Consider the following 20,177-nt stretch of genomic DNA (forward strand, 5'->3'; position numbering starts at 1 on the left):
TCAAAGGATGCGGCTCCTGCCGCCATGTCTAGACCGTCAAGATCCGGAACAAACATCTTGATGCCAAAGAGCATTTCGTATGGGGTCCGCCCACCCAGAGACCTTCTAGAGAGATTATTAAGTGCACATTGTACGCTATTCAGGTGGGTGAGCCATTCTCTGCCAGCACCTAACACCTTCGCTGTCAATGATTGCTTTAAATCACGGTTCATCTGCTCCACAACACTATTGCCATCAGGCCGGTATGGAGACGAAAATTTGACTTGGACACCCAATGAACCCATGGCATCCTTGTACGTCTTAGAGGCGAACACTGGACCCTGATCCGAATGGAAGGTGCCACATACAAAAATTCCCACAAAGACACGCAAATCTCTTATGACAGTTCTGGCATCAGCGCTCCTTTGAGGCCACACTCACACAAAGCGCGTGAAAGAGTCAATTGCTACTAAGATGTACTAATACGCAGTATCAGAGGAGAAAGGACCGCAGTGATCTAAATAAACACACGCAAGTGGCTTATTAGATATTTACAACTGAGTTTGGGGTTGGCGTGCAGCAGAAGAAGGCTTAATTTGCTGACAAATGCCACATTGAAGGACATAATCACGTGTCTGTTTGTACAAACCCTGCCACCAATACCGTTGCTGTAGGAGAGATACAGTAGCTGACACGACGGCATGCGCCGAAGCCATTCCAGTGTGGGCTGCTGTAATCAAAGCCTGTTTGCGGTCCGCATTGGGAATCAGTCTGTCACCAACGTCGTTAATTCTCACATAAGGAACTTTATCAGGACTTAAGGGCTAAGTGTACTTCGAAGGGAAACCCTTAGGATAATTACCTCCCTTCTCAGTTGCGGCAATTGCTGCCAAGATGTAATCATCAATCTTACTTTTGAAACGTGTAACCGCTGCCATTGCAAATGTTGCTACTGCTGTCTTCGCAGCCCTGTCCGCGACACAGTTGCCTACAGCGTGAACCCCAACGCGCTGATGATCCAGAGTATGAATTACAAAAACGAGTGGGAGCCGTTCTTTTAGCTCCACCACTAGAACCCAGATCATTTTATGTTTTATTGTGCGACCTTTGGAATAACGATAATCATTTTGAGTCCAAAAGGGCAGATTGTCGTTGAAAGACTGTACACAGTAGTAAGAATCGTTCACAATAAGAGTAGTCACACTGGGGTCTGCGTACTCCAGTGCAAGCATCAGAGCACGTAGTTCTGCTAACTGGGCGGTACAGTCCCCTAATGTCTGTGTATGCACACCATCAGACTTGAATTCACCATCCACCATCGTACCAACCACAATTGCACAGGCCGCAGAATACGCGTGTCTAGAACCCGTAGCCGCTTGCGTACTACCATCAGTGTAAATGATACAACGAAAATCCTCAATTGGGCGCATAGGAGTCAAAAATGAATGTTACATTCGGGGATGTCAAGGATGTAGCCCATTGTATCCACCAAGGGTGCAAAGCCTGGGAATTTGGTGCACTGGCCTTTGTCACTGCCTCCAAGGCAGGATCCGGAGTAACAACCACAATGCGTTTTCCCTTCGACAGTGCGCGTTTCTTAAGAATCGCCATTTGCACTGCTGTCAAAACTTTCTCCACAGTGGAAAACCGCAACTCAGCCGAAGTGTACAGGTGTGACTTGTAAGCAATAGGAACTGTGCCTCCCTTATTAAATGTGAGGTACGTAAAACCCACTGCCCCTGGTACGATTCTTATCACCAGGTTGGTGTGGTTATCACGAGTCGACAAGAATTTAGATTCAAGTAAGTCAGCCTGCAAAGATTGCAAGATAGCTGAATGTTCTAGCAACCAGCACGATTTGGAAAAAGAAGGTTGTATCAATGCATAAAGCGGTTTGATACACTGGGCATATTCCGGAATATATGTTCGTCCGAAATTTAAAAAGCCCAGTAAGGATTGTAGCTTTTTCAGAGTTGTAGGAGCGGGCAAAAGTGTGCATTTCTCCAAGAAGTGAGAGCCAAGCCTCTACCTTCATTGTTGAGCTCGTAGCCCAGGAACAACACTGTGTACTCTGCAATGTGTGATTTTGCAAAATTGAATTTATAGCCAAAGTCCGCAAAACGGCAAAATATACGGTCAACACGGCACAGATGCAGCCATAATTCGTCGTCTGTGAGATAAATGTCATCTACATACGAACAAGCATCTGCATCGAGCCTCTCATGAAGAGAGACTGTTCGGGCGGAAAAACGCCTGGACTATTCTTGTAGCCCATGGCCAATCGAAGGAATTGGTGCTGTTTGCCACCACAGGTAAAACTCATCCACTGACTACTAAGGGAGGACAAATTATGGGAATAGAACCCATTAGATATGTCTAGCGTGGTTTTGAACCTTTTTACGCACCAGACTATCCACAAGAGCAGAACTGTGAGTATTCTGCACCGCACACGTACGACAATGTGAGTTTAAGTGGCGGTAATCCAATACCAAACGGTACGAGCCATCTGGCTTGGTCACAGTAAAAAGTGGGTTATTCATCGGGGACACAGACGTTTCAATTACACCATGATATTCCAATTGTTCAAGGATTTCGGCAACAGAGGCTTTTGCCTCACGCCGTATGGGGTATTGGGGTTGAGGCTGTGGGATCGATCGCAAAGGATTGTCATGTCGAGGGTACAATTTGTCCCATCCACAGTGAGTACGGTACAACGCCGGCGCAAGTGCCTTAGCCCAATCTTCTGCAAACTGCAGAGCCTGCTCCTTTTGCACAGTGTGCACAAAAGCGGGGAGTATTATCTCCTCCCCTTGTGGAGCGGCCAAGACAAAAGGTGGGGGCCTGTCGACCTCCGCCAACAAAATATCATACGTTGTCGTTAGATTTTCCCCAAAAAAACACTATTATGGTACGTTCTATGTCTCCTTCAATTACCAGGACAGTTTCATAAAGCCGTTTAGGGGGAGCCACTCTAGTGTCAGCTGTCTCCACTACCACGAAGGTGTCAGTCGCTGTTACCCTCAGTAGTGGACACAGCACCTCTCGAACAATGGTAATCTCCGCCGCGCTGTCCAGCAGTGTCAGCGCCCATGTCAGATTCCGAAGCTGCGTTCTCACTATCCATGGCATATCTCGCTGTTACAGCAGCAACTTTCTTCTTTTGAAATTGTGGTCTTGGACGGATGTCTTGTCCTGCTTGCCTTTTCCGTCAGCCTTACAAGGCTGCACACGTCTCTGTTGGGCACCTTGACCTCTACCGCCGCCTCCTCCACCGGTGGCCCTTACCGATGTTTCCTGCAAAGAGCGTGGAGAAAGAACCCTGTTCAGGAACCTGAAACCTATCAGGTGACTTAATAGTACTGAGGTCGCGCAAATCATATTACGCTCAACAGGGGCAGGTATAGGTGAATCCGGACGGGAACCCTGTTTCTGTTGCTGTTTCCCATGTTTCTTGTTCTTACCCCAATTCTGTTTCTGAACTTTCGGGCGGTCATCTTTATCAGATGACCCTTGTTGAGTTTGCTGTTGTTTCTCTTTCTTAGCGAAAGGCTTAACACCTAAACTATTACGGGCTACAGTCTTATAAGCCTCCGTAATAATTTTCGGTAACTGACGGGGTTTGTCGGCGTCAGGGACTTCGCGCAGAGCATTAGAGACTTGGAAACTTACCGTATCCCCATTGACATTTGCAAGGACGAGATTGCATACCATGTCAAACGTTCCCAAGAGACGCACTCCCAACTCCACACCCACCTCCGGTCCTTGTTCATCCTCAACACGCTTGATCACAGAGGGCAGTACAGTCATCAACGGGGTGCCAAAGCACCTAGTGTAGACAGCTTCAAAAATGAACCCCCAAGTTGTACACTCATTTACGTCAGGCACTAAGTCTTTCTGCAAACTAACTGTGAGGATCCTGTGTTTTTCAACAGGACTTGTATTAAGAAACACTGCTTCCAGTTGGTCAAATTTCTCGGCAAGCCAAAAAGGCATCTCTTCCTTATCCTGGGGACGCTTGCCCATGACCGCATTAACCACGACGGGACTAAGTTTGAGTCCACCACCGCCAACTGGATGCGCTGCACCACCCGGGGCCCCACCCGGGAGGTTGCGTGTAATGTAATGAACCAGACCCCTAATAACTGCAATTGCAGAGGCATACAGGGGTCTCAGTTGCTGAGCTGTTAACTGCCCCGCCAGAGGATGCGGGGTGTAGGCAGCTAAAACAGTCCAAGCAGCGCCTGGAATGGACAACGGCCCTTGTCTGACCGCTGTAATAACGTGTGGGAGGGCACCATTAAACCAAACGGCATGCTGCTAAGCAGAAATCGGAATTTCCACCGTTCGATATGGAGCGTACACTGCAGGAGCATCAGCAGGGGTATACGAGTGAAAAACACCAGAATTAGCTTCAGTTTATAAACTTTATTTCGGTTGTTAAAAAAGAACTATAAAAGTTAGGCTAAATATACAATTGACAGATAACGACAGCCAGCTTATTGATGATACAGACATAAAAAAACATACGTTTGACACCGGGAAACGACAATAATTTGATAATAAATAAGTTGCAAAAACCCTTAAAACCAGTCCACAACAAATTCATTAAAAATAAAATACGATAAAATCGTCTTCAATTTACAAAAGTACACGAGGTATAGATCACATATAAAATTAATCAATAAATTAATGGTTCACATGATATTATGAAATCAAGCACATACAATTTTTGTACATTTATTTCACATTTTTGCGTCTAAGCACGCATGCACATACATAGGAATGTAGCGGTTCCAACTACAATTGGGCCTTCAACAGAACATTTTAAAATTCTGAAGGCCTCAAGGCAAGATCTTGTACCCAAATTGGCACAAATAGGTTTGAGCCATTTTTTCCTGGGTGCAATATATGCTTGACAAACAAAAAAGACATGGGTCATTGTTTCTTTAACGTCAGGACAGAAGGGACAATCGCTATGCTTTGCAGTACACCATTTAGTGGTGAAAGAATGTAAAGGCAAGGTTCCGACCCTAAACTGATGAAAAAGTTTTCTGTCGCGAGTGGACGTGATGAGATCCCAGTATCCCTCCCATTTAGTTTCATGTTTTATATCAATAAAAGCCTTTGTCAGTGAACCATATGAACAAAGTGAAAACCGCTTCATGGTGATATAATTCCAATACGCTGCCTTCAGCTCCATTTTACTAGGGAAAATACTTCCCATAGGAGTGTCCCACAGGTGTTTCAGCTCTAGATCATTTAACAGGTTCTTTATGGTAATAAACCAAAGGATCTTGTGATTTGTATCCATATCCCTCACCCCTAGGACTGCCTGGGCATAATGCTCAAGTTCAGGAGTAACCCAGAGCAGTCTCCAGTAAGCTAACAACCTATATCTTGCCACATCTCTAATTGATTGACAGCCCAAATCCAAAAGGAGAGGAACTGTTGGTGTAGATTGGGGTAGACCAATGATGGACCTGAAAAATGTATTCTGGCCCAACACTAGTTTGTTCAGATTGGAATGGCCCCACAACTCTACTCCATATAAGATAGATGTGCCTATCTTGTTGTTATATATCTGTAGGGCTGGGGCTCTTGGTTTAGTATATGACCTTTTGTGCTCTCTGAGCAAAACACCAGAAAGTTGGGCGTGTTTTATAGTGAGACAATCTAATTGGGATTTCCAGTTAAATTTCCTATCTATTAAAACCCCTAGGTATGTAAATGTCTCCAGTTGTTCGAGAGACCCATCACTCTTCTTTACATCCCCGATGACATTCTTTGAGTGGTGCAGCACCATGTATTTGGTTTTGTCGACGTTAACTATTAAATCGTGGTCTGCACAAAACTCTTCAAACCTTGTGAGGGCTCGCTGAAGGCCCTGTCTAGTTTTTGATAATATCAGAGTATCGTCAGCGAACATTAAAAGAGGGGTCTTGTTGCTAGCTAAACACGGAGCATCTGTGGGATAATCTTTAAAATAGTTTACCACCCCATTTATATAAATGGAGAAGAGGGTTGGTGCAAGGACACATCCCTGCCTCACCCCCTTGTCCACCGGGAACTTTTCCGTAGTTCGACCTGCTGCATCATACCTGACCTGGGCATAATTCTTTGTATGCAGTTTGACCACAATGGCTAAAAACTCCAGTGGTAGGCCCAGTTTCAAAAGGGTTGACCAAAGCTTAGGACGAGGGACCAGGTCGAATGCTGACTTCCGATCAACAAAGGAAGCGTAAATCACCCCTTTCCCCAGTGTAACTGTTCGCCAATATATTAAAATAAATTTTAAGATCTGGTCCACAGTGCTAATTGATTGGCGGAACCCTGCTTGAAGATTGGAGATGATACTTGAATCCTCCAACCATTCCTGAATTCTACCTAAGACCACCCTGGCAATAACTTTTTGAACACAGTCAATCAGACTTATGGGCCTGTAATTGCTAGGATGCGAACGATCGCCTTTTTTAAAGACCGGTAAAATAACCGCACCTGCCCAGGAACTTGGGAGAGAAGCGCCTTGGGCAATAGCATTAAGAAGCAATTGGATATAAAGTGCCCAGGAGTCTACAGCATGTAAAAATACGTCAGCAGGGATACAATCAGGCCCCGGAGCTCTACCTCTGGGAACCTGAAGGAGAGCAGTTTCTACTTCTTTTTTGGTAAAAATTGCTATAGGGACATTATAAACGATCACAAAAGGTGCTAAATCTAATTGAATGACTGCAAACTGGCCCTTGTAATGGTCTATCCATAAATCAGGGGACACATTGTTTGATGATATATTGCTATGGTCCCTGTTACCCCACTTGACTATATGCCAGAAGGCAGTCTTGTCCCTTTCCTTGCAGGAATCTAGCAAGTCCTTCCAATGTTCTTCGTCCCATGCCCTCTGGGCTAATGATTGTACAACCTTATAGGCTGCCCTTTTCTCACTTATCAAAACACCATCCTTATTGTTTATTGCCAAGGCTAGTTGTGCATAGGCAGATCGGCAGGCAGAATTATACCAAACAGCTGCCTTTTGGACCATAGATGTTAGTCTTGGTTTTGAGTGGACACTAACATTTTTTTAAGATTACAAAAAAAAAATTCATGGACCTCCGTAGCTGTGGACATAGGGATACCCTGTAAATGGTCATCCTGTAGGGCGGCAATTGCTTCAGCCAGCATGCCATCCATCAGATCCAATTGGTCAGCCTTTCATGCCACAGTTGACCATTTAAGTCTACGTGAATCGTTTGTTAGAAGTACTTCTGGAGAGTCTACCTCTGGTTCCAGAATTAGCATCAACCACGGGAAACGTTACCCAGGAGTAATACAACTCGAACGGGTACCTCACTTCAGCTGAAAGCACAAAAACCACTGCCTGTCCCTCCATAGAAACGAGGTATTCCCGCAAATGATCACGCACAGATACACGACTGTGTGCTGGGATATCAACCGCAGCCATATCGAAACAGTAATAGTGAAGTACAATGCAATACAAAAAAGGCACAACTGGGTAGTTATTCAAACAGAATTTTTTTTTTTATTTGATCAAGCTTGAACAAACCTATGTAACTACAGGTAGGGCATTTATCCATCACTGCCGTCAACCGGAAACAATAGTGAGGGGGTTGTAGACTGATATAAGCACTACTCAAGTGTCTCACAATAAGACCACACTCGTTGGCAGCGCCATGTTACAGGTATTCTGTGCAAACACAGAACTGTGCACAGAGACTTAGGACCTCAGTGAATTAGGTGTGCCAAAACTCACCTTAGCACCCAAAATCCACTACCAGACTAGCAATCAGTGTCACATTAGCTCTTCGTCTTATAGCAAAGAAACCAATGATTAGACAACCTAGAAAATGCCACTTAAGACTATCTCAGGAATGGTGGGAAGTGAGAACACTCTTTTGTTATACGTTCATACCAGTCCACAACAGGAGTAAAATAGAGACACGGTAAGGTTAAAATGTTTATTTTAACGACGTGATCTCAAGCGCAGTATTTTAATCAACATAAGCATACATTATGATTAAGAATAATACGGTCAGCATGGTTACAATTCTATAAAATACAAAAGGAGGAATCATATTACAATGATAGTGCAAACAGGTGATAAAAAGCGCCTATTTTAAAGCACCCTCCCTTTCTAGGAACTATGGGGCATATTACCAACAACTAGCGATAATTATCGCTATGTTGGCTTAGCGGCTATAATTTTATCGCCGTGTAGCGACGATTTTTATCGCTTAGGAGCCTTGATATTATCAAGGTTTATCTCCTAAGTGATAAAAATCGGCCAAGTCAGCGATATTCATGCATTACCGAGCAAATGCTCTTAGCCATGTTATACACCTCCCATTGGATAACATGGCTAAAAACTGCTCAGGGCAGGTTTTAGCTTTTGGAGATATTCGCGCTTAGCGCGAATATCTCCAAAAGTTGGTAATAGGAGATAGCGATGTTAGTGACTGTTTCCAGTCGCTAACATCTTGGCACGCCCACTTTGCATGTCATTAGTGATAAATTTCTCTGACATGCAAAGCGGGGCCCAAGATGGTCGCTATCTCCTACTAGCTGTCGCTAACTGGTGTTAGCGACAGCTAGGTAATAGGGAGATAATTTTATCTCCGCTTTCTTGGCTTTTAAAGCCAAAAAAGCGGAGATAAATCACTTGATAATATGCCCCTATGTATTATAAAACTATAGAAGGTCTCTGGAGTATTCTTTAGGGGGACCCCATTTACCTGTCCGCTCAGTAAGGGTAAATTACATCAGGATCGGTTAGTCTCTCTGAATGCCTGGAATCTTCCAAGAGTGTTCAATTCTGGCAAGTGTGCTATGATAAAAGGCGACACAATCCTACTCGGCTTGCAGCTGACAAATTTGTTGTGTCTAAAATGTGTTACACGGACACGCCGATAAACATGCTCGCACGTTATGATAACCTTGACAGAGGCCACGCTCGCCAAACCCGACCTGCCGGTCTCCCTGTTATTAACTCCAGCTATTTTTGTGCTGTCGGCTGTGGTGCGGGTGCTCCCTCTCCGATCCTGGATTCTGTGATTTTTTTTGCATGCAGCGGCTAGATCCTGGCTGGCCCCTCTGGGCGGAGGTCCGCATTGCGGCAGCGATATTGGCGATGGAGAGATCCCGGTAAGCCTGAGCGAGTGCTGCAGAGTGAGCAGGCTGACCAGCTAAAGTACATTGAGCCTTAGCGCCTTGAACGTCGGATTTATTCCGCACAGGACCCGGACCTTGTTTGAAGCTGATTCCGCGGCCCCCCTTGGTGCAGTCCATTTGTTGCACATGGGTGCGCTTTGCCTCCTAGAGAACAGTGATCCTCGCACGTGATATACGTGATACGCTCCATATGTTTTATTTATTTAATACGATTTTCTATAGCGCGAACTTTACCCGAAGGTGTCAGAGCGCTTTTCATAAGAACCAGTTGCAAAACATAAGGACTTAGAATTACATGCGTTACATAAAAGATTCAAACAGAAAAAATTGCAAATGTACAAGATGTAAAGTCCCACAAGGAAGAGATACGAACAGAAAGAAAAATTGCAAATGTACAAGTAGTAAAGTCACTCAAGGAAGAGATACGAATGGATATACTCTAAGAGTCACATAGGAATGGTAGAGAGTACAAAGGTCTGGTGACACTGGAGGCTGGTGCTGCCGCAGCAGAGACCAGGTTGCCTACGGGGGGCCTATAGGGGCAGATCGGACTGCGGCTGTCTCTTGTATGAAAACAGCGGGCACAGCAGAGCAGCAACACAGCGTGCCCACCCCCTGCAAGGGAACTAGGAACCGAAAGGTAAGCAGAGCAGCAGCGCCTTGAAGCCTCTCCCCGTTCAGGGCACTGTGCGCCTGCCTGTTTCCGACACCAGTATGTGGTAGAAACTAGGAACAGTTTATTTGGGAGGCACGGCGGTGGAGTCATGCTGAGCGGGGATTAAAGAAAAAGGTGAAAGACCCGGACACTGGGGGAGAGCTAGCTGAAGGATAACTGAGTGATCGGCATGGTGAGAGGTGATATGGAGGCCACTGCGTAACCACCAACGAGGCGAGACATAAGTGAAAGAGACTGTGAGAGACCAGCAAGCCGCAAGAGCTTGGGGGATTGTAAAACAGACGGGGAAGACAGAGCTGCAAAGTCACTGCTACCTCGGATCAGCAAGCAACGGCTATCGAGCGGAAGGAGAAAAATGGCAATTTGTGCTACGGTGACATAGGGGGCGAGGAGGTTGAACCCCCAACAAGATACTCTGCAAGGACAAAGGGAAAATGGAGGTTTCTGAGCAAAAATGAAACCGTGCTCCAAAACAACAACAGCGGCCGTCATCTTTGGTCAGAGATCCAGTGTACAGTGGTTGGAGTCCAGGTGAGAGAGTGAAAACGGTTATATATTGCCCAGGAGGCGGGGGATCGACTGAGCCTGTGAAACGCTGAAAGGTGCACAAATAGGACGTTTTGCCACAGTGCAACGGGAGTGTGACGTCGGTGAGGCGGCTTCATAAAGGCACACCGGAGCGGACAATCTGTAAGCGGCCACACCCAACCAAATATTGGGCAGAGAGAACAAGGGCATGCTATGTGAGACATAAAAGGAGACCTGCAACAAGAAAAGCAGGGAGAGGCGACGACAAGAAGTGGCATAGAGCTCACATTGAGCTCCTCCTGTCTATCTGTGACATAGACACTGAGAAAGGACTGGTTTCACCTACACTAATTCGGCGGCCATCTTTGAAGGTAGCCACGATCACACCTTATATCACTTAACTTTCTTCTCACAACATGCTCCCTCATACCTCCTTATATCTTTTCTTACCATTCCTCACCTCATTTTTCACCTACTGTACCCCCCTCACCACCAGTTATCCTCACTACATATTATTTTATTTCTTTATTTTATTTCTACCCCCTTCCTGACTGAACTTTGATCTACACACTAAACTCTATAAGGACATTGTGTGCATTTTATTAATTTTCGTTTGGATTTGTTATTTCACTGTTGCTCTTTTTGATTTACACCACATATTTTTCATCCTCTTTAATTGTATGACTGTGTATTACGATATATCCTTCTTCCACTAGGTATCTGATTTTTTATCATGTGCTTTTAATTTATTTGTCAAACTTTTCAATTTTAATTCTTCAATTTGTTTTTGATGATATCTCCCTCTTTCTCTTTGCATTCTGTCTTATTATATATTATGTAGTTACCTGCTCCTCCCCATTCATGGTTCCTCTACTCTGCTTTCTTTATTAAATAACTATCTTCTTTCTACTTACTCCCCTTCTCTTTCTTTCTTTTTAATCCGCATTTTAGTTATTTTTCTCCTCTTTTATTTCATTTCATTTTATTTTACCTTTACCGCTTCCCTCAGTTATATCATTCATCCCATTGACTCTCTATTCTAGACTACCTTCTAATCCATACCCCCCTCTTTACCAATTATTATTTGCACTTTATTTTGTATCGTTTGGATGTGTTATTCTATTGTGGCGCTTTTTAACCTATTTCAACGTTAATTCGTGTATTCCTTGACTGTTCACTAAGGTATATTCTCTTTTTGTTATGTATTTTGTTATATTGTATATTTTGATGTTCCTCTGTTTAGACCACCCTCATTTCCTATCAGTGTAATTTATTTCTAGTTATTGTTCAGATTGCCCTCTTTGTTATATTCTTTTGTCACTATGCTTTTGTTTTCAATGTGTATCCTGATGTTACTATGTGTAGTTCTCCATTATGTCCTATGTTTATAATTTGTTCAGGCTATATTTAATTCCTTCCCCCGCTTTATAGCCTTATCTTCTTAATTCTCTTGGCTGCCCTCCCTTACATCGTGAAATGTAATTTATATGATTACGTCGCCTCCTTACCTATTGTGCTTATGTTTACATCCTTACATCGTGAAATTGTATTTCCTATGATTACGTTGCCCCATCACCTATTGTGCGTAAATGAAACCCCACCCACACCTCTCACCGTCTGAGTCTGCTTTGGATTCACTTAATCGACCCCGCTTCCCCCATCACCAACTTCTATCTTCACTTCGAGGACCAGTGCGTTCTAATCTACTGTGCTTCCTCTTTCTCCCCCTTCTTTTCTCCAAATCATGCCTCCACTCACTTTTCCACCATCCATCTCAACCCCACACATCTCTAAACTCGGCCCTAACTCTTGGACCATCCTCTACCCACCCCATCTCTCTAAACATGGTAAAAAAAAATTCAAACACAAACTTCTCTGTCTCCACTCTGAAACATTATTTGCTGACCACCATTACAGCCTTAACTCCCCAATTATCACCAACTTCATCTTCTTCACCAAACGACCATCTAAATGGAAAAGCTTATTTCTACGTCACCTCCTGATCTCCAATTCACGCAACATCCCATACGGTCTAAAACTCTCCACTACACCATCTTCTTCCTTCCCAGGCAAAATAGATATCTCCATCTTCAAATCTGGAACTATACTCATCCAAGCGTCTGAAAAACACCTCAACATCTTTGAACAACACTTTAGCGCTATATCCCAAACTCTCACAATATCTTCGAATCCTGCCCTCTCACCCCCTCTACCCCTAGACTTATCACCCCCTCTCATCCCCGATACCATTACCTTCTCTCTCTGACCTACCCCAACTTTTATTGCCTTCTTCTCCCTCCCCTCTATCTCCTCTTCCTGATTTTCCCCCTCCCTCTCCTACTCCCAATGAACAACACTTTAGCATTTTATCCCAAACCCTCGCACAATCCCCGAACCCTGACCTCTCACCCCCTCTACTCCTTGATTCATCACCCCCATATCACCCCGTCCCCCTTACCTCGTCTCTCTGACCTTCCCCAATTCTTATTGTCTTCATCTCCCTTCACTTCTCCCTCCTCCCTATGGCCTCTTCCTAATCTAATATGCTCTGGTACACGTGCCTCTCCTTTCAACCTCCTCTCCAACATCCCCCCTCCTTGCACCACATCATACATCCACACAATACCACCTGCATCCCCCAATTACCATATGATCTCCCCCGATTCCAAAAAAACACTCTACTCAACGCTCCTCCCTCCACTCAACTCCCTTCCCACTTCTCCCTCTGCCTCTTACCTCCTGGGACCCCTGTGTCCCATAAATACACTCTCTTCTATGCCCCTCCCTCCCCTTGACTCCCACATCCCTTACCCCTCTGCCACGTATCCCCAGATTCCCCCCTGTTCCAATAATACACTCCCTTATATACTCCTCCCTCCCCCTGAATCCCTTATCAATTCTCCCTCTGCCACTTACCCCATAGTACCCCCCCTTTACAACTACACACTCTCTTCTATGCTCCTCCCTCCCCTTGACTCCCTTACCCCATCTATCTCTGACTCAGTTTCCCACTCCCCCTTAACTGCCCCCACATATCCCCCACAATCACCCTCCAACACCTCCATGCTTTCTTCAACAACTCACAATCCAACAAATACAACACCACCTCCTACTTCCTCTATGCCACTTTCACCGAACTGTCTGTCCGAAATGAATACCTTTCCTACATCCTCCTCCTGTTCACCTCCGCTCTCCAAAAAGGATCCTCCCCCTCATTATAATCTCACCCTCCCTCCAGACTTTCCTCCTCATCGTCCACAAGTTATCCCCCCCTTAAACAACCCTAACTCGACCAACAACCCAATAAATACGGATCCACAGCACTCATCAACACACACACTGGCTTTCCCTACCATTGAACTTGTCCTTATGTCCCTCATCTTAGAACTCTCCTCACTCAGAAGCGATATCTCATTCCTTACTAAAACCATCTCCTCGCACAACAACACTCTCCTCAACACACCCACATATTGTCCGCCAAACTCTATCCCCAACAGAAACACTCCTCCTTCTAGCTACTACAACACCAGCACCTTACCCACTCAACCTTCCTCAATCGTCCCTCCCTACAATACTAACATACCCACACCACCACAACTTGGTACTCACCCAATAACCTCTGAAGCTAACAGTTCCACTAACTTAACTTCTAGCAACTACACAATCAGCACCTTACCCACTCAACCTTCCTTAAGCGTTCCTCCCCACACTACCAACATATCCTAACCGCCACAACTTGGTATTCGCCTGATAACCTCTGAAGCTAACAAGTCCACTAACTTAACTACCTCTCTCTCACCACCCTCGTCCACTATCCCCCCATCTCAACTGTCTACCATCCCAGTTCTCTTAGGAACTAGCAGACTCTCCCTTCCTCCGACTTCCCCCAGACCACCCCAACAACTTAGACCTATCCCCCCTTGTCCTCCCACTACTCATCCAATAACCTCTGAAGCTAACAGTTCCACTAACTTAACTTCTAGCAACTACATAACCAGCACCTTACCCACTCAACCCTCCTTAATCGTCACTCCCTACAATACCAACATACCCACACCGCCACAACTTGGTACTCGCCCATAAACCTCTGAAGCTAACAGTTCCACTAACTTAACTACCTCTCCCTCACCACCTTCGTCCACTAACCCCCCTACCCAACTGTCTACCATCCCAATTCTCTTAGGATTAAGCAGACTCCCCCTTCCTCCGACTTCCCCAAGACCACCCCAACAACTTAGACCTATCCCCCCTTGTCCCCCCTCCAAATCGCCCGACCCCATTCCCCTCTGTTGCATGCTGATTAATTGCAGATCCGCCTCCTGCCACGCTACTGAGATTGCTGAAACCATTCTTAGTGAAAATATTGACATTGCATTCCTAACTGAAACCTGGCTCACCTCCCATTCCACTCCCATCCTCGACTTGCTTATACCCCCTGGTTACTCTATCATTAGAAAAGATAGAATCGAACAAACAGGAGGAGGACTCGCCATAATTTTTAAAATTGAACTTAACATCTCGCTCGTTCATCTGCAAGACCCTTCATCCTTTGAATACCTCTGCGCTGATCTCATTATTCCCGACTCCCCCACCACCCGGTTGAACACTATCTACCATACCCCTGGAAATAACATCCCCTTTACGGAAGAGTTGACTGATCTTATCATACAATCATCGCTCTCACATTCTAAAAATCTCTTCCTCGGTGACTACAACATCCATTGGAACAAAAGTGATGAACCTACTGTCATCCTATTTAATGATACCATGGACATCACCAATATGACCCAACTCTGCCATTCTCCCACCCATAACAAAGGTGCCACCCTTGATGCTATTATGACTAACAACGACTTGGCCTCCCTCTCAAATATACTTCCAGTAGACTGGTCTGACCACTACCTTATCCTCTTCACCATAAATAGATCCATGATTCACCCAGCCCCCATCAGCTCTTTACCTAAGAAATCAACACGCAACCTTCACCTTATTCCTCCTGGCGAATTGGAAGCCACAATTAAGGCCCACTTACTTCTCCCCCCTCTCTCTCACAGCACCACCGACCTAACTAACCATTATAACAATTCTATTCTTGATGCCCTCGACCAAATTGCTCCAATCAAACTCAAACAACAAAAAAGCAACCCTCCTAAGTCTTGGTTCAATTCTGAACTTAACAACGAAAGACGGACCCTTAGACATTCTGAACGGGTTTGGAGGAATCATCCAACCGTTGACAATATGGCTCTCCTTAGAACTGCTAGAGCCCAGTACAAAAAACTTATCTTTAATGAGAAAGCCTCCTTTTTACAATCACAAATTGATCAAGCCAGAAACCGCCCTAGAGAACTCTTTAACATTGTTAAAAAACAAACCTCCACTGGCCCTCCTAAAATATTAGCCTCTATTGACAGATGTGAAGAAATTGCCAGTTTCTTTACGAACAAAATCAACAAGATCGAACTATCCTTCTCTTCCCTCCCACTCTCACTACAGCCTACCCCCACCCTATACACCCTCCCCAACACTCCTAACTCTCCTCCGTCCACTTTTTCCACACCTCTCGATCCCTCTCATCCGCTCCCTGCTCTCCCCCAACAAGATACCTTTCCGAAAATAAGCCCCCCCCGCTAAAAACAATGCCTCATGGAGTGATTTTAGTCCAGTCTCAGAATCTACGCTCACTAATATCATTTCCAAACTAAAACCCTCCTCCCACTCCAAAGATCCTCTACCCGCCCTTTTGGTTCAAGAACTTAAATTTATCATTGCCCCTATATGGACCAAAATCATCAACTCCTCTCTTTCCACTGGCTGTGTCCCCACCTCCCTTCAGCTTGGTCAAATCTCACCCATTCTCAAAAACACCACAGCTGACCCCAATGACCTTAACAACCTTCGCCCTATCTCTACCTTCCATTCCTCTCTAAAGCATGAAAAATGTGTCCTATTGCAATTAGAGAAACATATCGCCTCCTTCAACCTCCTTGATGTGTTTCAATCCGGCTTTAGAAAGGGATGCAGTACAGAAACTGCTATGCTAAATATCACTGACGACATTCATCGCTCCTTAGACAAAGGGGAATCCTCATTACTAATCCTCCTCGACCTCTCAGCTGCATTTGATACCGTCCACCACCCCACCCTTCTCAACACTCTCAAAGACCGGTTCGGATTAAATGGCAATGTATTCAAATGGTTCTCCTCATTCCTTCAAAACAGATCACAGCAAATCAAGCTCAGCCACTTTCTCTCTAAACCTCAACCTGTCTCACTCGGTGTCCCTCAAGGATCCATCCTCTCCCCAACCCTATTCAATCTGTTCATGGAACCACTCACCCTCATCCTCAAACAAGCTAATATCAATTACCACCTCTATGCCGATGACACCCAATTATATTACAAGATCAAATCCCACAAAGACATCCTCCACCTCAATGCGACCTTGACCAGAATTCAAACCTGGTTCCATCGGAACCATCTCAAACTGAACCCAAATAAAATGGAAATCCTCCTTTTCTCCCCCAAAAACAACTCCCTTCCCATTCAACTCTGGATAAAGGACATCAAAGCTCTTAACTGCCCACTCTCCACCTCTAATTCTGTCAAATCCCTAGGCATCAGTATCGACCAGAATCTAAATCTCATCCCCCACATTAAAAATGCATCCAAAAGTGCGCTTTTCACCCTTCTCCACCTCAAGAAACTTAAACCATTTATTCCAGCACTCGATTTCAAACTTGTTGTCCAATCGCTTGTCCTTTCCAGGATTGACCATGGCAACGGCACTTTGGCTGGCACCCCTAAAATCCATCTTGCACCGATTAAATCTGTCCTCAATCTAGCGGCGAGACTCATCTCTGATTGTAAAAAATTTGATCACATCTCCCCTGTCCTCAAAAATCTCAATTGGCTCCCAATAGAAGGAAGATCCACCTACAAGATTGCCTCCATCACTCACAAAGCTCTTCACCAAAACACCCCTTCTTACCTTACAACAAAACTACACAAAGCTGGTTGCTCCAGGTCCCTGAGGAGCACAAACTCCCTTCTCTTGATCCCACCCAGACTCAATTGTCAAAAGGCCCAATCCTGTGCATTCTCTGGTAACGCTCCAACAATTTGGAACTCTCTCCCTAAGGATCTTTGCTGCAACCCCTCTTACCCTCTCTTCAAAAAGGAACTCAAAGTACTTCTTCTCAAAAAATACTGGGGTATCTAATGTTGCTGACTCTGACCATGTTCACTCCTTTCTCTTCCCTTGTCTGCTCCTCTTCCCACCCCCTCTCAATCCCTTCATTTTCTCACTCCCCCTCTCTTCACCCCCTCTCTCTCCCAACTTTTAATATTCAATTTCCACTTAATTTTATCTCTCTGTTTCTTTGCCCCCTTATCCCTGTTGAATGCATTATCATACTGTAACTCTTTTTCGCTTAATTGTTAATTTTATCTCATTATGTTCACCATCCTTGTAAAGCGCTCTGATACTCTTGGGTCCAGTAGCGCTATATAAAACCTTTGAAATAAACCTTGGTGGCTCAGAACTCACTGTACAGACTGGGGACATGATTTATGTCTAGAGATGTCGAAAAACAAACCCGTTCTCATGCATAGACCTTTGTGAAAGCTAACTCAGTAAAAACAGCAAAGCAGTGCCGTGTGCAAAAGCAGCAAAAAGGAAAAATTGTGTTTAAACACCTAATAAGCCATGCTAACTTAACATGCACGCAAAAAGAGGCCCATAACTCACTCTACAGTATTTAGAAGTTTTAAAACAATATAATAGTGGACTCCTCATGGTAACTGGAAGCAGTAAGGACTAAGTTCAGAGTCTCGTCTGATGAGAGAGTGACATCAAATAATCTGTGCCCCACAAACATGCTGCCATTTCAAGTTTCACAGAACATCTTGCGAGCAGTGTCAGCAAAGTGAATGGCAGAAGAAAGGACATGTTGAGCCGGAGACAAACAACTGTAGTGTATAGATATAAAACAAACAGTGACATTGTGACATTCATCAGGGTAGTGCCCATGTAAGTACAGATCATGACACTGCCATTCTTTGTTAAAGGTGGTAGAGACCATGGGCACACCCACTTAGGCATGGGGGCGCAAGTGAGCACAGATCCGGCACAGTAAAAGATTAAGCCCTAGACTCCATCATCCCGCCTACATGTCCCACCGACAAGCCCCTGCGTCTGCCCCTGCAGGACGTCTACAAGATAGGAGGTATTGGCACAGTCCCAGTGGGCCGTGTGGAAACCGGTATCATTAAGGCTGGCATGGTGGTGACTTTTGCCCCCAGTAACGTAACCACTGAAGTAAAGTCTGTGGAGATGCACCACGAGGCGCTGGTGGAGGCTCTCCCCGGTGACAATGTTGGCTTCAACGTGAAGAACGTGTCTGTGAAAGATATCCGAAGAGGGAATGTAGCCGGTGACAGCATAAACGATCCCCCGATGGAGGCTGGGATGTTCACAGCCCAGGTCATTATTCTGAATCACCCTGGCCAGATCAGCCAGGGATACGCCCCTGTGTTGGATTGCCACACCGCTCACATTGCTTGCAAATTCGCTGAGCTGAAGAAAAAAATTGGCAGACGATCTGGCAAGAAGCTTGAAGATGCACCGAAGGCACTCAAATCAGGAGATGCAGCCATTGTGGACATGATTTCAGGCAAACCCATGTGTGTGGAGAGCTTCTCCAACTACCCTCCTCTTGGTCGTTTTGCTGTCTGCAACATGAGGCAGACGGTAGCTGTCGTAGTTATCAAGGCGGTAGAGAAGAAGGCTGCCAGTGCTGGCAAAGTCACCAAGGCCGCAATCAAGGCCGGTGGCAAGAAGTAGCGCCAACCACACCCAGCTGCCCTAATGGCACTGGGTACCCAGAATCCTCTGGTCTCGGATCGCCACCTGCACTCTATGATCAGGGACTGGTTACTGAGCATTAGGGTCCATCACAAGAGCCTCCGCAGGAAAGGGAGGATGGACTTGGCGCTTGTTCTGATGTTCTAATATTTTGTGACTTACATTCTGGTTATTCCCCGTCTGTGATTTCAGAATAAAATATTGGCACAAAAAAAAAAAAAAGATTAAGATTTGGGTGGTACTGCTCCAAGAAATGCAGGCAGGTATTGTCGCTGTACAGTGAATGTCTATCTCAGTGGATGACAGGTGACATAGCGGAATTCATTGAGCAGGATACAAAGATGGTAATTAAGAATGCTTACCGTAACACCTTGGGCTTGTTAAAAATTGATGATCAAGTAATATATCGCTTCGGTAAATTGCAGCACCAATTTTATTTATCATTTATTGCTCATACACAATGGCGTTTTTATTTAACAAGATTTCGACTTAATGTATTGCATTTTTTATTTGCTTTTCCGAAGCAAGGGGGCTGGTGTGAGAGGCTACCCCCTTGCCCATGTGATAACAAATCTCAACAATGTACCTTGCACCTTGTTCTTTTATGCTCTCTTTATAAAAACCCCAAAAAATCGGTTCAATAAACCTATTTTAATGGATATCCGACCCTGCAATTACAAGGAAGTATTTGAGTACTTAATATCGTTGCATACTGCTGCTATATGCAGTGCCATGCTTAGTTTCATTAGATTGGCACTTATTATTAGGAAACGATATTGAAAATATGACCCTGTTTGAAAGAAATTTGTTTGCTTTAGTGGGAACACTGAGAAAACACTTACTTAAAGAGTTCAGGGCAAAATAAGCTGGATAGCGTGAAAAGTTGAATTGGCTCATATATGTGATACCCAAATTCTTGAACTGCATAATGCACTTTACTATTGCACA

At 44.9% G+C, this 20,177-nt stretch overlaps 1 pseudogene; it reads left to right on the plus strand.

The window, feature by feature from the left end:
- Positions 1-18,513: 18,513 nt before the first annotated feature.
- LOC144781918 (elongation factor 1-alpha, oocyte form pseudogene) lies at positions 18,514-19,451 on the plus strand (annotated as a pseudogene).
- Positions 19,452-20,177: the final 726 nt, after the last annotated feature.

The sequence above is a fragment of the Lissotriton helveticus genome, chromosome 9 (genome assembly GCF_964261635.1).
Source record: "Lissotriton helveticus chromosome 9, aLisHel1.1, whole genome shotgun sequence".
In the NCBI taxonomy this organism is placed as follows: domain Eukaryota; kingdom Metazoa; phylum Chordata; class Amphibia; order Caudata; family Salamandridae; genus Lissotriton; species Lissotriton helveticus.